Raw genomic sequence first — 20,183 nt, 5'->3', positions numbered from 1 at the left:
ATTATCGAAATCGGTTCAGCCGTTCTCGAGTTATGCGCTTACCAACACATTTTGCGATTCATTTTTATATATAAGACTAGCGGTCCGCCCCGGCTTCGCCCGTGGTACATGTTTACGTTTTCTCTACATAAGAACCATCCTCATACTTCAAGGAATATAATAAAAAAAGAATTATCGAAATCGGTTCAGCCGTTCTCGAGTTATGCGCTTACCAACACATTTTGCGATTCATTTTTATATAAGAAGAAGATTACTAGAGGTCCGGCCCCGGCTTCACCCGTGGTATATATTTCGCAATAAAAGGTAGCCTATGTCCTTTCTCGGGTATCAAAATATCTCCATACCAAATTTCATGCAAATTGGTTCAGTAGTTTAAGCGTGATTGAGTAACAGACAGACAGACAGAGTTACTTTCGCATTTATAATATTGTCATATCCTATTAACCAAACTTCAATTAACGAAAGCATAATTCGATACAATTCTCATCCATATTCATTCTGAAATAAGAATAACGGTCTAGATTCGAGTAAAGCGAAGAAATAACAATGAAAATCGCTTTTACATACGCGACAATTAATTAAAACTTCGCCAACAATATATCGCGTCGCAGTGGAACCGATAAATTTTCATTAACATCTTTATAGCTTCGATTTTAAAAATGCAAAATTGTTTCTCATTTAGAAAAGAAGCGTTGGATTAAATCGCAATCAATTTTAAGATGAATCAAAGGGAAGTTGGACAAAAAATGTTCAATTAAATGCATTGGATCCAGTTGTACTGAAATAAATGGCGAACGACGGATGCAAACTGTTTTATTTCCCTGAATGTAGCTCAATTACCACTTGAATGTTGAATCCAATTTTTAGCGCTTCTGTTTTGGTGGTCGAAATTATGAGTGCAATTATTGTTGTTTGTTCTTAAAATACAGGTGGTTTATTGTTTCTAGAAGTTGGTTCTTTTTTGGACTTTGAGCACAATAAAGTATTTGACTTACAATTTTTAAAGAGTAATAAAAAAGTAGAGTACGTTAAGGCCACGCCTCTTACACAATTGTTAAAATTCAGTATTCAGTCATCGATTTCTTTCTTTGATTTGCAAAAATCGCCACCCTTATATTAGAAGGATGGATTAAATGATATTGTATTATATGTTGACGTAAATAAAGTATAGTAGAATAATAAAATATGGTATCATAATATGGACTACTTAATAAGACTTTCGTAATTTTATTACGGGCCCCTGCGCCTTGTTACTACTTACTTGTTACTAAATATCGGCAAAGTTTAAATCCCATGTTGATGGAATGCTAATGGTTAGGGAGCCAGGTGCAAATTTGGTTAACTATTTCCTCTCAAGAGATGATTCGTCAGACGCATGAGAGTATAGTATTATAAAGCCTCGTGAACGTCAGCTGGCGCTCGGTTGGGGGGGTGAGCGGTTGTAGCCTCACATGCACATAGGAAAAAAAATACATTCATTCATTTATTTCCTCTCAGCTAAAAATTTGTCAAATTGTAGCTAACCCAATATCTCAACGAAAAAAAATAGTCAGCTGGTTACAACATGGTGTATTATACGTCAGCTGGTGTCTCGAACATGAAAGTTAAATTTAAAGAAAAATTTATTTTCCGTTATTTCCTCTCAAACAAAAATTTACCTGATGATAGCTTATATGTAACTGTGGATAAATATATATGTCAGCTGGCTGTATCTTGGTGGAAAAACCGTCAGCTGATACGGGAGGCTACAACCGCTCTTCCCCCCAACCGAGCTCCAGCTGACGTTCACGAGGCTTCATAATACTATACTTTGATGCATTTTACTAATTACCGCTTGAGAGGAACTTGGTCATAAAATCTGCTGCTGGCTCCCGGACCATAATGGAGGCATTATAACATTCTTCGGATCTCGCTCATAATGTAGATTCTTAAAATATTTACCCTGTAAAATCTTTTCACTGATATACATTTTTATGAGTTACCTATCTGAAGAATATGTATTTTTTTTTCGTAAGCTTATTCAATTAAAAAATCAGAAGCTTGACGGACTTTTGGGCATTTAAATCCAAATATCATAATTGATATAACATTAGAATATAAAATTTGTAACGCCCAATATATACCAACAAACATAGCAATAGAGAATAATAATATTATGTAGAAAAACATAATATTATTATGCATAAATTTTAGAAATACTGTACCTACTACTGGAAATTCCATTCCTCGAAATTCAAAGCTTTCCATGACCCCATGAAACCGCAATACAATTACTCAACCCGTCAGACAAAGAAACGTCAATACATTTGAACGTATTCAGAATCAATGAGGTAAGTCGTATACATTATTGAAGTAACCCATTTATATCCGTATGCACTAAAGTTACCAAACTTGCTATTCTGATGTGGAGTTGCAAACTAGGTTTGCTATAAACGTATTGCCAACGTATTTAGTGAAGTTGAAATGACTTGACGTAATTATCGCTGAGCGTTTGATGGTTTCAAATGCTGAATTAATAAAATACTACGTAATACATTATGCGCATCCTAACTAATGTTATAAATGCGAAAGATGTCTGTGTGCGAAAGTAACTCTTTCTTCAGGCCATAGCAATGGAACCGATTTGAATGAAATTTGGTACAGCGATAGTTGGAGACCTGAGAAAGCTAATATTTTCTTGAAAATCCCACAGGATCGGGAACTATGAAGTCTTTCATACGTGAGTGAATATGAACCGTAGAATAAGTATAATATGTTTAAGTACATAATTAGCTTTATGGTATTACTGGTTCCCTTATGTATCGATTGTGATTACTTAACGAAGATTAGAATGATCCAAATACAATGCTGGTAGTGACATACCTTATTAGTTATTTACCTACTCATTATGTAACATACACGTGTCTTATTTCATACCACTATCATTATTTTTTTTATATTTTTCCACAAAAATGTCGTACTCATAAAACCAGATACTGTAAATATTAATCAAATAAATATTTCCTTTTCATGAATATACACTTTATTTGAATTAGACGAGATCCGGGACTAAAGAAAAATATATTCATCTCTGTATAATTTTCTTTATTAGGTACCTACTTCCCAAAATGTAATGTATAATTTCACAGTCGTAGATTTGTATTTGACGTTGGTTACTATTTAGTAATATGTAGTTAAGGCTCAATACGGTCCTTTTTCCAACAAAGTGATCCCTTGTATCAAAAATTGGCTCAAAGAATATCTACAATGGCCACAACAGACGCTGTAATTCTGTACCTGCTCAGTTTATGTGGATTTCCGCAAATCGCTCCACTGAAGCTTTGTATTTCCCAATCCGACTGCCCAGTAGAGCGTTAAAGACTTTATTTTACCTGAATTATTGTTACTTCAACTATTTTCGGAAGTTTGAATCGAAGATTCCAGAATCAAAAGATTTACAACCACATTCTTTAAAGGTTCCTTCATGATATTCATCAATATGTTTATTATTTATTTTTTGTAGTAAAAGACAAGTGTCGTAAAGGCATTTGATTTATACAACGTTATATAAGAGAGATCTGAAAATAGTTTTCTATTTCACCTGACAACTGAGAACAGTACAGTTACATAAACCTTATTTGGCGATAGTCTTCACGTTTCAATTGTAAAAATGATCCTATTATAATAAAACTATTGTGTTTTTGTTGATATTTTCATCTCTTCTTTATACTGAGATAACATATTTTATGCTAAGACACAACAATTGTTGAGCCTCTATCCAGTTCATGTCTTTATTTATTTATTCATTTAAAGGATAAACAACAAGGTAAAACTGAGACAGTTAAGACTTATCTTAATAATTATAATTGTATGAAATTAAATATTTAAATGGTGGTTATTATTTATTTTATTCTTATTTCAGTACCTACATGCCTTCTATTTCAAATATCCAATCTATCTATATTCAATTACATCAGGCATAAAAAACAAAACAAACAGATAACAGACTGATCAACTTTCGTATTCATAATATTTATTATTCATAATAGGATATCGTATAAGATATTCCATTTTACGCGTAGTTTTTACAGATATACACGTGTATTAGAAATGAGTATGATATTTTTCTATTTTAATAGGAATCTATAATTCTTTTGAGCGATGTTCAAATAAATTTTGTAACGAACTCAGAACTAATATTTGCTTTAAACTGCATGCTGCATGAATGATAATGCAGCTGAATCGTTAAATATGCATTCTAATAATATTATGGTAACTAGCTGTCCCGATAAACGTTGTTTTGCTCTATTACCCTTTTTATGTTTTTACTCCATAGGAACCTTCCTTATGACTTAACAAAAAAGTTAAAAAAATGAGATATCAAACCAATCTCGAGTTTAACGCTTAGCAACACATTTAGCGATTCATTTTTAGTTCGCTTAAATTAGCTTCACCTGCATGTTTCTATGTAACTGACTCCTTTGAAATCTATTTCGATCCACTTTTAACGGACTGATTTAATTCAAACTTTGTATACTTACTACACAGATCGGTGATAATACAATAATTTCCTCATATTAAACTGTATTTTCTACTTTTTTTAAACATATGTTTTTATTAACATAACATCATGTTAATGATATGTAAAATTTCGAATCTTTGCTATCAAAATATGCCAAAACAAAACACTTCTTCAGTCTCATTATTCATTCGGGCGCTCACTCAAACTTTACGATCCCGAACATTTAGTATGCACAACTTTGCCTCAAGTTATAAACAAAACGTTATTATGACAGATAGGTGAGTTTTGGACAATTTAAAGGGCGGAACTTTTTTAATTCCACCTGTTAATCTATTCGTGTCACATAATATCAAAGGTTGGAAAATATTGCAGAAATTAGAGGCACTTTTTACTTTTTTTGTATGTTTCCTGTAAAGCTTGCGTTTTACAATGGGGTAACAAAATAAGGTAAACAATATAAGGTATCAAATTAGATTAACAAACTAAAATAATCTACGTTGTTTATTTAACATACCATTAATTAAACGTAATTTAATTTAAGACTTACAAATCCTTCGGTCTTTACAAAGACATTAGAGCAAATGAGATGTATAATATCATCTTTTACAGGCTAAATTATTTCCTAACGCTATCGTCACATTATATAAAGAGCAATAAAGAGTCATTTCAGAGCATATTTGATATTAAAATATGAAAATGATTTGAGTACACTTTCGTTGCCAGGCAAAGCCTATTTATAAACACGAATATTGCGAAAAAAGCTACAATTTGATTACATATTTGTACCAAATCGTTTAATTTATCACAAATGGATTCAATAAAGAAATTTTCGATAGTATATCTTATAAACGATGTCGTAAAACGTTTAAATCGAACAAAAAGCTCTCGCAGCGTCCTTTATTGGTCCTGAATAAACAGTGATAACCAATATAACAAAATGTTAGGTTCGAAGATAAATACCGACGGAAACATAATAGCATGGATTAGGCTACATATTATCTTCTTTTACGTAAATCTTTTAGCTTTGTGTAGAACTCCTTATTATTTTATTATAATAATATGTTTTCTCTTACGTTTAAGCTAATTAATAACCCAGAAAAGATTCAGTTAGTTAATAGCTAATACTTTAAAGATTTTATTGATTGAAGCAGTTCAACTTTAGCATCTGTGTTTCTGACATCTCCTTAAACAATTTTTTACGTTTATTTGTATCTAGCTTTCCACCCGCGGCTTCGCCCACGCAGTCAAAGAAAAACCCGCATAGTTCCCGTTCCCGTAGGATTTCCGGGATAAAACCTATCTTATGTCCCGGGGTAAAAAGTAGCCTATGTCCTTTCTCGGGTATCAAAATGTCTCTATACCAAATTTCATGCATTTTGGTTCAGTAGTTAAGGCGTGATTGAGTAACAGACAGACAGACAGAGTTACTTTCGCATTTATGATACATATTAGTATGGATTTGTTTGACCTTTGGAAATATTTGTATGAAGATCCAACCATTGTTTCCAATAATTATATTTGTATGTTTGCGAAATCCTTTACCGTAATTATGAACATTGCTAATTGACGAATTACCGAACATTCTGGATCCAGTTGTAGCCAGAACCGTATAGTTAACTCCACATTGATATACAGCAGCAACTACTACGTATTTATCTTCAACAAAGTTGCAACTAACAAATTCCTCTTTATTTCGCAATTGTTTAGTTGTAAACTGAAATATTCAGCAAGCTAAATATACTCGTAACCAAATATATAAGAGTATATACTTCGTATTGTAGTATATCTAAACTTATCTATATAATATATAAAAATGAAACCCGTTTTCCTTAGTCACGGTATCACGCGTGAACGGGTGGACCGATTTCGATAATTCTTATAATATTCCTTGAAGTACGAGGATGGTTCTTATGGAGAGAAAATGTAAACATGTACCACGGGCGAAGCCGGGGCGGACCGCTAGTGTTATATAGAACGGATTCTGTGTATCTTTTTTCTGCATTTGTTGCGATTTAACTCAATCGCAACAACGATTAAAAAGATAATCACCAAGCAAATCAAACGCTGAAAAATCGAAAGCTGTCTCAAGCAATTAACATAGAGACAATGCGAAGCTGGGTCTATAGTTTAGTTTTTTCCCAAACATTTAATATTGTACAATGTACATATCCGATTTATACGATAATTCATAAAACATTTAAAGCGGTCGAATGCAGCACTTAAACAGCTGAAACGAGGTGACAAATTTTAATGTTTCAAAAGGGTTAGAGCATAAAAAAGAAGTGAAAAATGTTCGGGTTGGACGTATCATTCATGATTCATAACGGCCTCGGTGACTTCGGGGCAAGGTCTCTTTACATAAGCAAATTGGTCACAATGACCCCTTGTAGCTGGTTTTGTTTAGACACCGATGTCGCGAGGGTTAACATTTTTACCCTCGTAAATAGTTTGCTCTTCTGATAAATTAAGGCGCTTTGAATTTGGTAGGATTATGGCATGGAAAATAATTTATTTTTGTAAGTGATTCAAAATATATCACGTTGATAATGTGAATTTAATAAAATATAATATTATGCTTTGCATGTTCTTTTTCACTGCTATACATATTTAATATTAATTAATACAATTCATTCAATAACCGTACTCTCATTTGTAAAAAATCCATATTATTTATTTATTGTTATATTATTTAAATTTCCCTGAATAAATAGTGCAATTGCAAAACGATTGTAAACCAAAGCAAATACCTTCACATATGCAGGTATAACCATGCATTAAATCGAACACATTTATAGGAAATTCAATTTGAGTTACACCAATACAGAACTATAGAAATATATTTCGAACGAATTCTAGCAGCGACAATTCAATTTAGTAGGAAACTTCGTTCCATACCACATTCTAACGGTTATTTTATTTAGAATCCCAATTTAGAGGAGGCATCTTCGTACATTGGACCGACTGGGATATTATACCGATTTTATTTTCCTCCAGTTCCTTGAAGCGTATTGCTGTTTTCCCAAAGGGTTTAGTGTACGTGCGAACAATATTCAACGCGAATCTGATGACAAATCTACATCAAAATACCCATTGTGTACTTGGGTTTACATTGAACAATCTACACTGCAATGAAAAGTTCGATCAGCTCGAACACTGATCAAATACTATCTGACCTCACCTTTACATTGTATAAAGAAATAGTATGCATTTCTCCAAGTGAAAACAGCTCTTATGAGGACCATTGTAACATTATGGTTGTCTTAGAAAAGTTAGTTCCAATGTTCGTATGCAGAGTATATAAAAAGCTTGATAAAGACTTTAGACAAAATTAATATTTGTTCGTGTATCTTTCTTAGAGCTATTGAAACGAAGACTTCTCATATAAATTATTCTTAGATAGGTCACATAAAAACAATAAAACTTTCCGGTATAATTTTCTAGATCGCATTTTTGGCACGCGTGTTGTGGGTACTCTTCTAAAAGAGACTTGAAATGAGAATAAGTGTGAAAGAGAGAGTAGCAAAGGCTTAGAAACAATTTCAAAATACATCTATATTGAACCATATATATTATGCCTTAGGAAAGTTCGTATACAAGTTTAATGTGAAATTTGAATCGAGTTTAAGGTTTTCAATTGCGTTACTACGTGGCATGGATGGTTTTGTTACATATTGTTCAATTTAAGTTATGCTATTACGTATGAAGTTGGAATATTACATTATTTTAATATGCTTTGTTATCCGGTTTGAATGATTTATTGGTTTTGAGGTTATTTAATGGGTTTTAACTTGATTTACATACATTATATTATATAAAATGCCAATCACTGTTTATATCATACATATAAGTTTTTTGTTATAGTCACCTTAATATAAAAGCTACCACTGCACCTCTGCTGCACTGCTGACCGCCTCCTTGGCACAGTGGTTGATGCGTCATCGTAGCACCGAGGGATCCTGGGTTCGATTCCCGATGGAGGCGAAGAAAAAAAAATGTCTCGGTCTGGTAGGACACAGAAGGCTGATCACATACTTGTCCCTAAAGAAAATAGATCAGTGAAACAGATGACTTCACGTACCACTGCACATTTGCAGAGGCTTTCAACGCATTCATTCAGTTAAAGGAATGAGGTGTAATAAAATTTATTAGGTACTTTGTATATAATATTATAATACGCTTCATATTTCGTATGAAATCCACTCATAATTTAAACATGTAACGTAAAATTCATCAAATTCCACTTACACAAATAATAATATTCAAAATGTTAACCACATTAATTTCCAATGAAAATTTTCCATCAAAACTTCCACAACAACGATTAAAAGTTGCCAAACATTCTCGACTCATTTCGTTATATCCACTTGATTGCTTTCTACATAAAAATTTAGAGGAATAAGGACAAACGTTCGCTTTGGGCGTTGAATTATTCAAAGTGAGAGGGAAACAGTATATTTACATAAGCAAATTGGGTAGAGCGTGGACTCAGCTTAACTCAGACGACAGGTGTGACCAGTCTAAACGTTGTAAACATTATAAATGGGATATTAAATTGTTTTCTTTCATCTGTTATGTCAATTTATGTGGAGTAAAGGTCGTCAAACATTTTAAGATAAATCTTGGTACACCTAAAGCAAATAGAAGAGGTTAGATGGTGGACGTATTTTTAAATCAATGTCAATACTACCAGTATAAAGAAATATTGTACAAATAAACGACAATTATGTATATCAATCAGCCTAAGCCCGTGGTTTCACCTTTAAACTTCAACCAGGCTATGTACTTTACATTCGGTAAAGTATCCTATTCGATTTTCTCGACTAAAATCCATCTCTAAGCCAAACCTATAACCAAACTGAAATATTTATGTAGAATAGCGAAAAAAATCATATAATTTCATAATAGTAATAGAATTTCAATAAAAACAGAAAAATATACTAAGGAAGAGACAATCAACACTATGTCTCAAGAAGTGGAGATGTTTTAATTATATTATAAAGATAATAAACATAAAGTGACCGAGTTCATAGAAATAGCAACAGAAAGAAGCTTGAAGATATCGCACGTGTACATAAATGGTTGTTATACCAGATTCCAGAAACCTAAGTACCTATGTTAAGAGGTATAAGAGCAGTACTTACTTAGTTACACTACTTTAGATAGGTACCGTAGCGTATCGTTCTTGAAATAGAGGAGACCGTGGGCGATCGACACTTTTTTTATAGGCTTCTTGATATTTGTTCATAAAATATATTTCATAAAAAAGAACGTGTGTGCCGAGCACACGTGTTAGAAGTAAAACTTATTTGGCAAGATTCAAAGTTACCAAAATCGTCTCATTACTCCATGACGTGACGGTATTGCCTCAACGCGACTTTGAAATTTTACTCTCAACGCGCTTATAGAAGTTTCACTTCAAAAATACGTCTTCCCAGGTTGGTGAAGGTCGATCTCCAACCGGCTCTTATACTAAGTGTAGAGTGTTGAAAATTGAGTTTGATATGACATTATCCACGATGGGCAAGAAAACAAGTTTTAAACAAGATTTAGATGTAGTAAAAATGTTGTACAGAACATGCTTAAGCTTAAGAATCAGAGCTTACAAAACTTTTTTATTCCAAGTCGATACTAAAGTCTGGAAAAATTCTGACCAATCTAAGTGTTAAAATTCGTAAAAAAACACCTAAAATATGAGATGTGTTTGAGCAGCAATTTCATTTATTACGAAATAAAATTTACTACAAATTAAAACAGAATACTCCAGTCATGCTAAAAAGAATCAAGAATTCGCATTGTCTGTTACTTTTTATTAGGTGTTAAACATTCGTTCTGAGAGCCGTTTTTATTACAGCAGACCTAAACATTTCACCGCATTGCGAATCCCTTGTTCCAACTTTCCTAAAAGGCTTTGCCCACAAAAATACAAAACTAGCAATCGATCTTTAAGACAGTTGCGTGCAAGTTATTTAAATAGAGCTACGGTGACTCGACACTTTTCTATGGACGTAATGACGGTCATAAAAGGGAGTAAGTATATTATAATGTAGATTAAACCAACAATAGCTTAATGGTGGTAATAATTTAGAACTTCCGTGGTGGTGATTGCGTATTTATGTGTTTAATGAAACTATGCATTTTATTTTCGTCACCGTTTTGATTTTTATTTTCTTTTTATATTGTTGTGGTTCAAATGTGGTACCTTATATATAAAATGGTGGTACCTTATAAGTATATTAAGTGAGAAATAAGCTAATAGCTATTACAAAAATACTGATCCTTTGTTTCTAAATAAAATGTCTCTTGACTTTTACATCGTTATTTTTGGCGTTACAAAAATTTCCTATCATTAAAATCCAGAAATAGATCTTAAAGGTAAATTAGAGTGGAAATAATTGATACGGAGGTAGGCTTCCGAGAAAATTGGACTCCACTTGGCTGTGAGAGGCGGAAAAGCGAAACGGTTTCTGAAATTCCATTATTTGTATGAATGAACGTTCTACAATATCTCTAAGCGCCTTCGGTTGTTTTACAAAAACCTTTTCAAGTAACCACACAATGAACTCTCGAGACCCAGGCGCACACCCGTAAATAACAAAAAACCTTTGAAGTGTTTGAATTTTTTTCCGAATCAATAACACGTTACATGACAAAGCGGCTTTCTTTTCCTTTTCAAATCGAATCGAAAGCAATATCGTTGTAGTAACAAGCTGAGGAATATCAACAACGCTGGTGTTGACATGTTGAGACAATCGTTCAGTTAGCATGTATTTTTTATTGCGTCGTATTATGTTTCAGGGACTTAAAATGCTACGCATTCTTTTTACACTCTTCCTTGTACCATTCAGCATCTGTGGAAATACAATGTAATAAGTATTACAATAATATATAAGCATAAGCATTACAATTCACAAAGCATTACTCATACAGAAATTCGAACATTACAAAAATATTATACCAATCTGAATACATCAAAGCTTTTTTATACAACATAAATATTATCAGGATAAAAAAGATTTTAAATCATAAGATTATGATGGAAAATCGAAAAATATAGAGGAAGTAGTGTACTTATTTTTAATTTTAAATCTAATAAGCAAGGTTCGTCTTTGCACATAATAATTTTGATATTGCGTATGCAAAACTAATATTTGCGAAACACTAATGCTACCTAAATATCTGCTAAATCTATTGGCTATTAACAAGTTATCAGAAACATTACGTCATCTATTCATATGTTTATGCAATCATGCTAATATTTATATGTATAAGTAATACTATCTTTAAAACTGATGATTTGTTTAAAACCCGTCAAATTATTGCACGAAAATCGCTGTAAAGATAAGATTTCTGTATTCCACTATCAAGTTTTGTTATCACGACAAGACACTTCCTACGTCCCTTTTCAAGGCTTGAACTTCACCTACCAATTACATCTTCTTCAAATGAATTTTACTGATAGACAGAGTAACTTTTTCATAATAATATGACTAAGAATATCTTGATCCAAAACACTACCATAAAAAGCCAACCCTCAAAACGTTGCGTAATATTTAATCAATAGCAACACTTCATCCTAAGTTTATAGTTAAGACCGTCTCATATAATCCTCGCTGAGTTAATATAAGGGACAGCCATTGTATAGAGTGATGTAGATTTACCCTTACTAAATTACATGACACAGGGCCTGTTAATTTTAGATATTCCGTCTTGAGCTGTGATATGGGTATCAATTTTCTTTAACGTCTATACTCTGTTGCGTAATACACGTTTAACGCTCCATTTCGTGATTCTTTTGGATATTGTTTATGAATAATGAATAAATTGGAGTTCAAAATTATTATCCTTATTGTTTATTAAAGTGGAAGTTTTTACAGAACTCGATTGTTTTTTTAATTGTGCACAATTTGTAAATTATACTGTGTATTCTTTCAAAATTACTTTATAAAGCCAAATTTTTGTTATTTTTAACCGTAAAATCATTTTCCTGTCCCCATTTCTACCAGGCAGTTCATAAAATGACCGACAGCTGAAGAATACGGCATGTTCTACTCTTCTCCTAATAAGACTATAATTATATGCAGTGGTATATGTATACATATTTTAAAGTTAGATAAAGTTGGCTAGAACTAAAACTTAAAAAATATTATCTATTATATTAAAAGATAGATATGCAAAATCCAATCTAAAGATCACAAAGGCCATGAAGGTAGTTCAAAATTAAAGAATCTAAATAAAATTCAAGCAATGATCAGCATATTCAACTTCGACGTCATAAATACTGGCATGTCACTCCATGCTATTATGATCCTTATTCTTCGACAATACGTACCAAATTCGCGAGAACAGCTCTCGTCCATTTTACCATAATTTGTACTTCGCATTACCTAGGTTTGAGTACCTTTAGAGATCCTCACATTTCTAAATTCATATATTGCTTTACCGAAATGTATTTGCTCTGGACTTTTGTAATTATGCATGGATGTAATGGAATTAGTGCGATGAAGTCGTTACATTTTATTTACAATCGTGGCAATTATTTTTAATTTTAAACAATTCTGCTCTCTACTATTTAAATAGTTCAAAGTAGAAAAGAGCTATATTTCCATAATTTCTAGTATTTCTCGGAATTAGTTTAATCATCGTTACAACAGCTGCAATTAAGAAAGCGTAATATGCATTTAAATGAAATAAATGGTTATGATCAGTAAAGTACCGAGAAATTTGTTAGCAATCTCCATCAGTAGGAGAAACTTCATTTTAATATTCCAATCATTTACCAGGCTTAAAACAATCCGGTGTTCAAGTAAAAAATGTGAGATTCGCTTTAAAAATATTAATCTTTTGATAAATAAGCAGTATTCTGCCATAATCGAAAAATTCCGAACGTACCCCTTTCGCAATTTATCATTGCTCTTTGTCACGGCGGGTCTAGGTGTAAAAAAACTCAGGATAAATTTGCGAGTCACCTCTTCCTCGTTTGTCAAACAAAGGCTTGATATTTAAATTTGCATTTTAATTCGCTTCTATCCTTTTAGCGATAAGAGCGAAAATTGTCTGCAGGTTCGAAAGTGTTGCTTTCAGCTCTGCTGTTTCGGAAATACGTAAGTCTATACAGGCATAGTTCTCAATATTATGAATTCCTTTTTAATATCGCATCTATAATTTCTGTTTGTCGAAAGAACTTTTAAAAACTAGTTATATTAGTATTCCTAATACTAATTTAATTTAAGTAGAAAGATGTATAATATACAACATTTACAATTACTATAAACTTAGTTACTTTAAATGTGTGTATAACGAGGCAAAATTGTCAGCTGTGGTGTGCACCAAAAAAAAAATGATCAGTATGTACAAACTAAAGCATTCTAAATTTACAAATAGGTAAAGGTTCTTTCATATACAAGGTGACGCCTGTTTTTGCCTCATTGTAATAAATAATGTATAACCCTTCGTCAATCTAAAAACATCCACAACAAGCCACATCTTATGAAACCTTTTACTCAATTACATTAAGTGAGATGAGGGTATAAAGGATGTCACTTGATAACATCCCCAGATTTCTATAAGAATTCGAATTCATAGTAGCTCTGAAAGGTTTGGAAAAACTTGGGAGTGGTGACGGTACAGATGTTTAGAAGTTTTACTTTTTATAAATAAAATCTTTAAACTTTATCTATGTTGAGAAATGTAAAATATGCTCTATTTATTTTTCCCTGCCGTTTTTTATATTGCCAGTATCATCCTTATTTAAGTTGAATCATAGAAATAAATTAATTGGATTGCTTGTTTCTTTCTATGGTAAAAATATGTAGGGTTTCATTTGATTGATTATAAGAATCAATATTATAATGTATGGATTTGAGTATACTAGCATTTATAATATTTATAACATTACTTACAACTTAACAAACAACTAATGGTGGTTTTATTAAATAGGTACATGACTACTTAAAAGTGAAATCGCCGTGTTCCCAAGTAGGGTGCATTTTGCATACATCTGTTTCACTGATTGATTTTTCTTTAGAGATAAGTAGGTGATCAGCTTTCTGTGTCCTGCCAGACTGAGAATTTTTTTTTCTTCGTCTCCACCGGGAATCGAACCTCTCACGTGTCAACCACTCTACTAAGGAGGCGGTCACACGTTACTACTTACTACTAAATAATTATTACAATTACTACAATAATATAAAAATAAGTATTATGTACCTATGTTTTAAATTGAATGCAGTCTTTGGCAATTATAACCACACACAAATATTCATTCAAAAGCTTAATATAGAAGTGGAAACATTCAAAGCCTTATTAAAACGGAAACTTCCAATTTGTAATTAAAGTGCTTGCTGCGGTTTGTCTGTTTATTACGCTTTTGCTTATTAATAAAATTTATGTTTTGTTCTGTTAATTTAATGATATTACCAAATAATTATTGCATTGTGAAATATACGTTAAAAATTAATTAGTTACATATCGACTATTAACTATATTTGAAATCACAAAATCACAGCACTTTAGTTACCGAAATCTGTCGTGTTTTTTGAAATCGGAGAGTATTAAGATACTACCATTACAAATAATGCACCAAATATATTTTGTAAAATTTTTCATCTATCTTTCAAAGAATACGCTGATTTTTCTTTCAAATTATTTTACGCCTGTATAAACGAGATCATCTCTTGCATTTACAGATTATGAAAATATGAATGTTATTCATCAACCACACGAAAAAGACTCGAAGGTCTCTGTGGAAATCTTGGCTCTAGAATACTCCATGGAAATATTTAATATTTATATATTGTACTTCGCGTTTGATTATAGCTGAAAGCCCACACTCTTATTGCAAATTACTTTTCTTGATATTGCTCCATAATTTAATGCAACAAACAATACTATATGAATTAACTAGCAGTGCTCCGCGGTTTTACCCGCTTGCTCCGCTCCTATTGGTCTTAGCCTTCCTCGATAAATGGACTATCTAACAGTGTTTTGTGTTGTGTGTTTCTTCAAATTGGACCCATGGTTCTTGAGATTAGCACGTTGAAGGAAACAAACAAACGAATTAACTCTTCAGCTTTATAATATTAGTATTAATGTGTTAATCGTCAAGATAATTACATGTTTTGTAAAACTATGTTGATTATTATAATATAATATTCAAAACGCATATTTTCATCATTATTTCATTAAAATATTCTAAAGCATTACAATTGTTAACATTTACAAATTGTTGTTATAATGACTTTCCTCATTATTATTTTTACACCAAGAAGTACGGAAGTATACTTATAATTTGTAATAACGGCATAGACATCACGAAAACCTAAACATTCTTCAAATAAAGCTTCTAATGTTTTCGTTAAGTATATGTTCGAAGCAAATGACTTGCGTGTCGGTTTTTACTGGGATACTCCCCTTCTCCAAAATGACGAATCGTTTCAAGTATTTTAATACATATTCTACGTTGTTTTCCGTATAAATCAATACTGTAATTTTTAAGGAGCGATCTTTCATAATAATATGTTTACACTGTTTTCATGAATGCTTACATCGTCATACTGTTATACTCCAAGGATTCGAATTATTATGGAATTTGCAATAAATTACTTACTTACTATAAAAAAGACGTGTGGCACTCGGGGACTGCCGCGGTAAAGCTATTGCATAGCATGCCTTCAAGCCACACCTCCGAGCTCGTCGGAGTGGGGAGCGTGAGGTTTTTTCGTTACGGAATTTCTCGATTCGGTCCCCGCGCTCAAGGCCGCAATAGCTTAAAAAATGCTCCTGCAAATAATCAGCTAGCGAAGTTTACGTCATATTTCATCCTCATTCGGCAATCTATTGTTACCACACCACTTTATAGGGATAAAAATAAATACGTGACCAAAGTTTTTATTACTAAAATTTTGGTTCGCATCATAAATAACCTTCGCCATAACTGTGTCGCAGACATTTAAAAATCCATCAATGAAAGTTGCAAGTCATATACGATTCATTTACATCATGTCAGAGAAAGACAGTTCCCTTATGAGAATTAAAAAATACATTTAAGCATTGCGTCCCTTGAAAATGGGAAATAAGGAGAGTATTTTTTCCTCTACGAATACAAATATTATATTATATTGTAGGTATTGACTATGTGATTTAATAGTGATTTTAAAGTTAGGTATATTAAGCATTTTAAAGTATGCTCTTTTGCCATCTTTCATTCATTTACAATTCAGTGGTTCCCTTTTAAAATATTCTATTTTAAATTTGTTTTTGAGAATTTGTTGAAAATATTATATTTCCCGAAATATAATTTATAATTATTTCTCCATAAAATATTAAAATGGCTCTACTCATGTATTTTCTCTATATTTATAGATGAAAAAGGTATCTGTACAACAAATTATATAATATTCCTCCTTTGTGTGTAAATAGGTAAAATATATTATATGACGCACAATACAGGTATTACATAGCTCAAGTTTACTAGCTAGACAATTGGAACTAGGTCAAGCGTAAGCAAGCAAGTACACATAATATTAAGTCTACTTAGTGAATATTAATTCTAGCTATTCTATATACTACTAGCGGTCCGCTCCGGCTTCACCAGTGGTACATATTTACGTTTTCTCTACATAAGAACGATCCTCGTACTTCAAGGAATATTATAAAAAAATAATTATCGAAATCGCTCTACCCGTTCACGCGTGGACCAAGGAAAACGGGTTTCATTTTTATATACAGGGTGTAATCGTTAAGTGTGTACAGGCGATTATTCCGTAACAATACAAATAATAATTTCAGATACATTATCGCCAACGTCCATACCACGTTGAATACACCGGTTCTCGTCCGATCACCGAAGTTAAGCAACGTCGGGCGCGGTCAGTACTTGGATGGGTGACCGCCTGGGAACACCGCGTGATGTTGGCTTTTTGCCCTTTTTCGCATATTATATCACACAATTGCTGATTTTTATTTATTTAGTTTATTTTTTGGATTGGTTGTTAAAAGCGCTAATTTTCGGAACAACCGGTACGAGTTGAAAAGTTATTTTTTTTGTTGGATAGATAACCATAAAAATTCACGCTAAAACTGATTGTAACGGTGCATCAATGAAAAATTGAGAAAATAGAAACGAAATTTCCTTGAATTCGTTGAGACTAAATTAATTAGGAGGGAAACTTAACTAGAAGTAAAAGCTCCAACTCTTCTATCTTTCTTTTCCGTGGATTTAAAGAATTCGTTCCTAAACTTCCAGGCCATCAATAAAGAGCGTATTTTTATAAATATAATAAATCTTATATAAGTGTCAAAACTAATTAGGTACCCTTCCATTTACGCCACCGTAAATTAATAATGTAGGCGGTGTCGTCTGATCTTCTAATTGTTTTGAATTATTTATTTAACTTGACAAGTAATTAGAACTTCGTTTGTTCTTCGTTTAAGTAAATTTCTTTTGAATTATTCCGTGAGTCAAGTGAAGTTTTAATGTGTTTCGAACTATGGATGAATATGTATGAAGTTGGAGCTTTATGTTTGACTCGCAGCTTATAGATAATTTCGTTAATGATTTCGTGCTAAGAATGTATTTTAGTTGTGATTGTTTCTTCTGACGACGTTTGAGCTTTTATTACCTATGGTTTATATTTATTGGTTACATAAAAAGTTTTATAGAGACAATAAATAATGCATATATTTTATGTTACAACTAGCTGACCCGACAGGCGTTGTCCTGTCTTCGACCGAACTGTCATGTACATAAAATAATAATAAATAATGCCGTTCACTTGTCATTTATTTCATAAGTGTGTTTCTTAAGTTTTTCATTCATAAGATCCTTCGTGAAGCTGTGACCAATCACTATACTAATAGTGCGTTTAATGTATAACCAAGATGTTTCGAACAGCCTTCCTCCTTGCTCTGTGGTCTGTCGAGACACCTATTAACAAGAAACTATTTGATCTTATGATCTAAAAATAGCTCACAAGCAAACGAAAAGTATCAAAAAACTCAATCAATCAATAGTATCCGACAATATCACTAGCCGCAAACCAATTACAAAGATGGATCACACAAACTGCGTAGAGAGCTGCCAATTTGTACGCCGTATATTTTAATCCGGATTTACGCATGTCCAATGAATGAATGGCCCAATTTCTAACGATTGGGGCAATTCTAGAAACCCTGAGAGCAAACAAAGCGCTGTAGGTTGCGTTTGACTTTACAATATCTGCGCAAACCTCCGTGTATGCCTTTCATGAAAGTTTAATCCTGGTTTCTACGCGTTATTGGATTAGAATCATTGTTTAATTTTATAATTGTTTCTTCTAAAGGAGGGACGCATGCTTTACCGCAAATTATATTTAAAATTGGAGAACTTGGTTGAACTTTGAAAGACATTTTTAATTACTTTTAATTTTTGTAATTATAGGTGTATTTTTACAAGTGGTAGTAAGTAATATATTTCATGCCATATAACACCAATATGGAACAGTATTTTTTCTTTAAGTCGTATAGATATTCTCCATGTTGTGTTTTACATATTTGGATAAAAATTTTAAAATTAAAATGCTCCCAAATACTACTACTAATGAGCAAAAAGGTAATTAATATATTTTTATTACTTTTCATGGATAAAGTAATAAAACAATTTTAAATTAAATTCGCTTTATTTTTCTTCAACAAATATTCGATCAGACTTCTCACAATCATAATCAACCTATAAAATTCATAACTACCACAAATCTTTGGAAAATTTTAGTAAGCTACATAATATAAAATTCCATGTTGAAGTTCACCTATAAATAAATTTAACACATCAAGTTACCTCGATTACACTTCGTCCTCTTTTATAGCCTATAAAGAACATGTTAATATTCAATAGGGAGATTTTATAAGAAAAGTTTTCTCGTTAGTTCAGCCCGCTATAGCTTGCTCAAGCACTACACACCACATGTTCCGACTCTTTGCAATTAGTTATTTTCAAGACGTGAGAAACATTTATATGGCTTCGGTTTTATTTCGCAACGGAAACTATACGCAAATCAATTAAAATCGAGCTCGGCATAATTAAAGGCGGTTTGTATTTTATAATGCAGTGTTCTGGTGAGCGAAACTGGTATTTTGAACGCCTATGTATTTTTCAAAACTTACGAGTACATACTTGTTTTGTCAATATGGCTTTTAACATGGTGTTAACGATAGATACGAATATTAATAAATCTACTAGGTACTCTAGCCTCTGTCTTTTATGTAAGTAATAGGATATAGTAGAGCCTATAAAATGTATCGATAGTTTTCCCGCATTTATCCCAGTTCATTGATTAAACCTACAAAACTTAAAATTTTCAACACACTCATTATTATTATGCACTGATAATACAATAAATACCAAATAATAATATAAACCTGAATTAATTTTACAAAACGAAATGAAATAAACGTCGACAGAGGGAATGAAAAACATTTTACGCGTATGCTGCAAATGTTAGCGAATCGTCTGATTATTTGGGTTAATATCGGCCGGACTGTGACCGGCTCATTAGTTTATTTGCCAAACGCGATGTTTTCAGCTAAAACAACTGGCCGGCGAGCCAAATGGTCGGATATGATCATAACCGATGCTAAAATACGAGGTGAAAACGTTCATGACAGATACATTTATTTACGAAGCCCGTCTGTCGGATGGTACGTTTAG

General features: G+C 32.3%; 1 non-coding gene across 1 annotated transcript; it reads left to right on the top strand.

Moving 5' to 3' along the window:
- The first annotated feature begins 17,297 nt into the window (after positions 1-17,297).
- On the top strand, positions 17,298-17,416 carry LOC149904154 (5S ribosomal RNA). Its single transcript, XR_016457369.1, has one exon. It is a non-coding gene; the product is annotated as a 5S ribosomal RNA (ribosomal RNA).
- Positions 17,417-20,183: the final 2,767 nt, after the last annotated feature.

The sequence above is a fragment of the Colias eurytheme genome, chromosome 12 (assembly GCF_061535395.1).
Source record: "Colias eurytheme isolate Ceu_HAF_F1 chromosome 12, ilColEury1 Martin Lab GWU primary, whole genome shotgun sequence".
Lineage (NCBI taxonomy): Eukaryota > Metazoa > Arthropoda > Insecta > Lepidoptera > Pieridae > Colias > Colias eurytheme.
The sequence above is the reverse complement of the archived record's forward strand: the minus strand, read 5'-3'. Positions and strand labels throughout refer to the sequence as shown.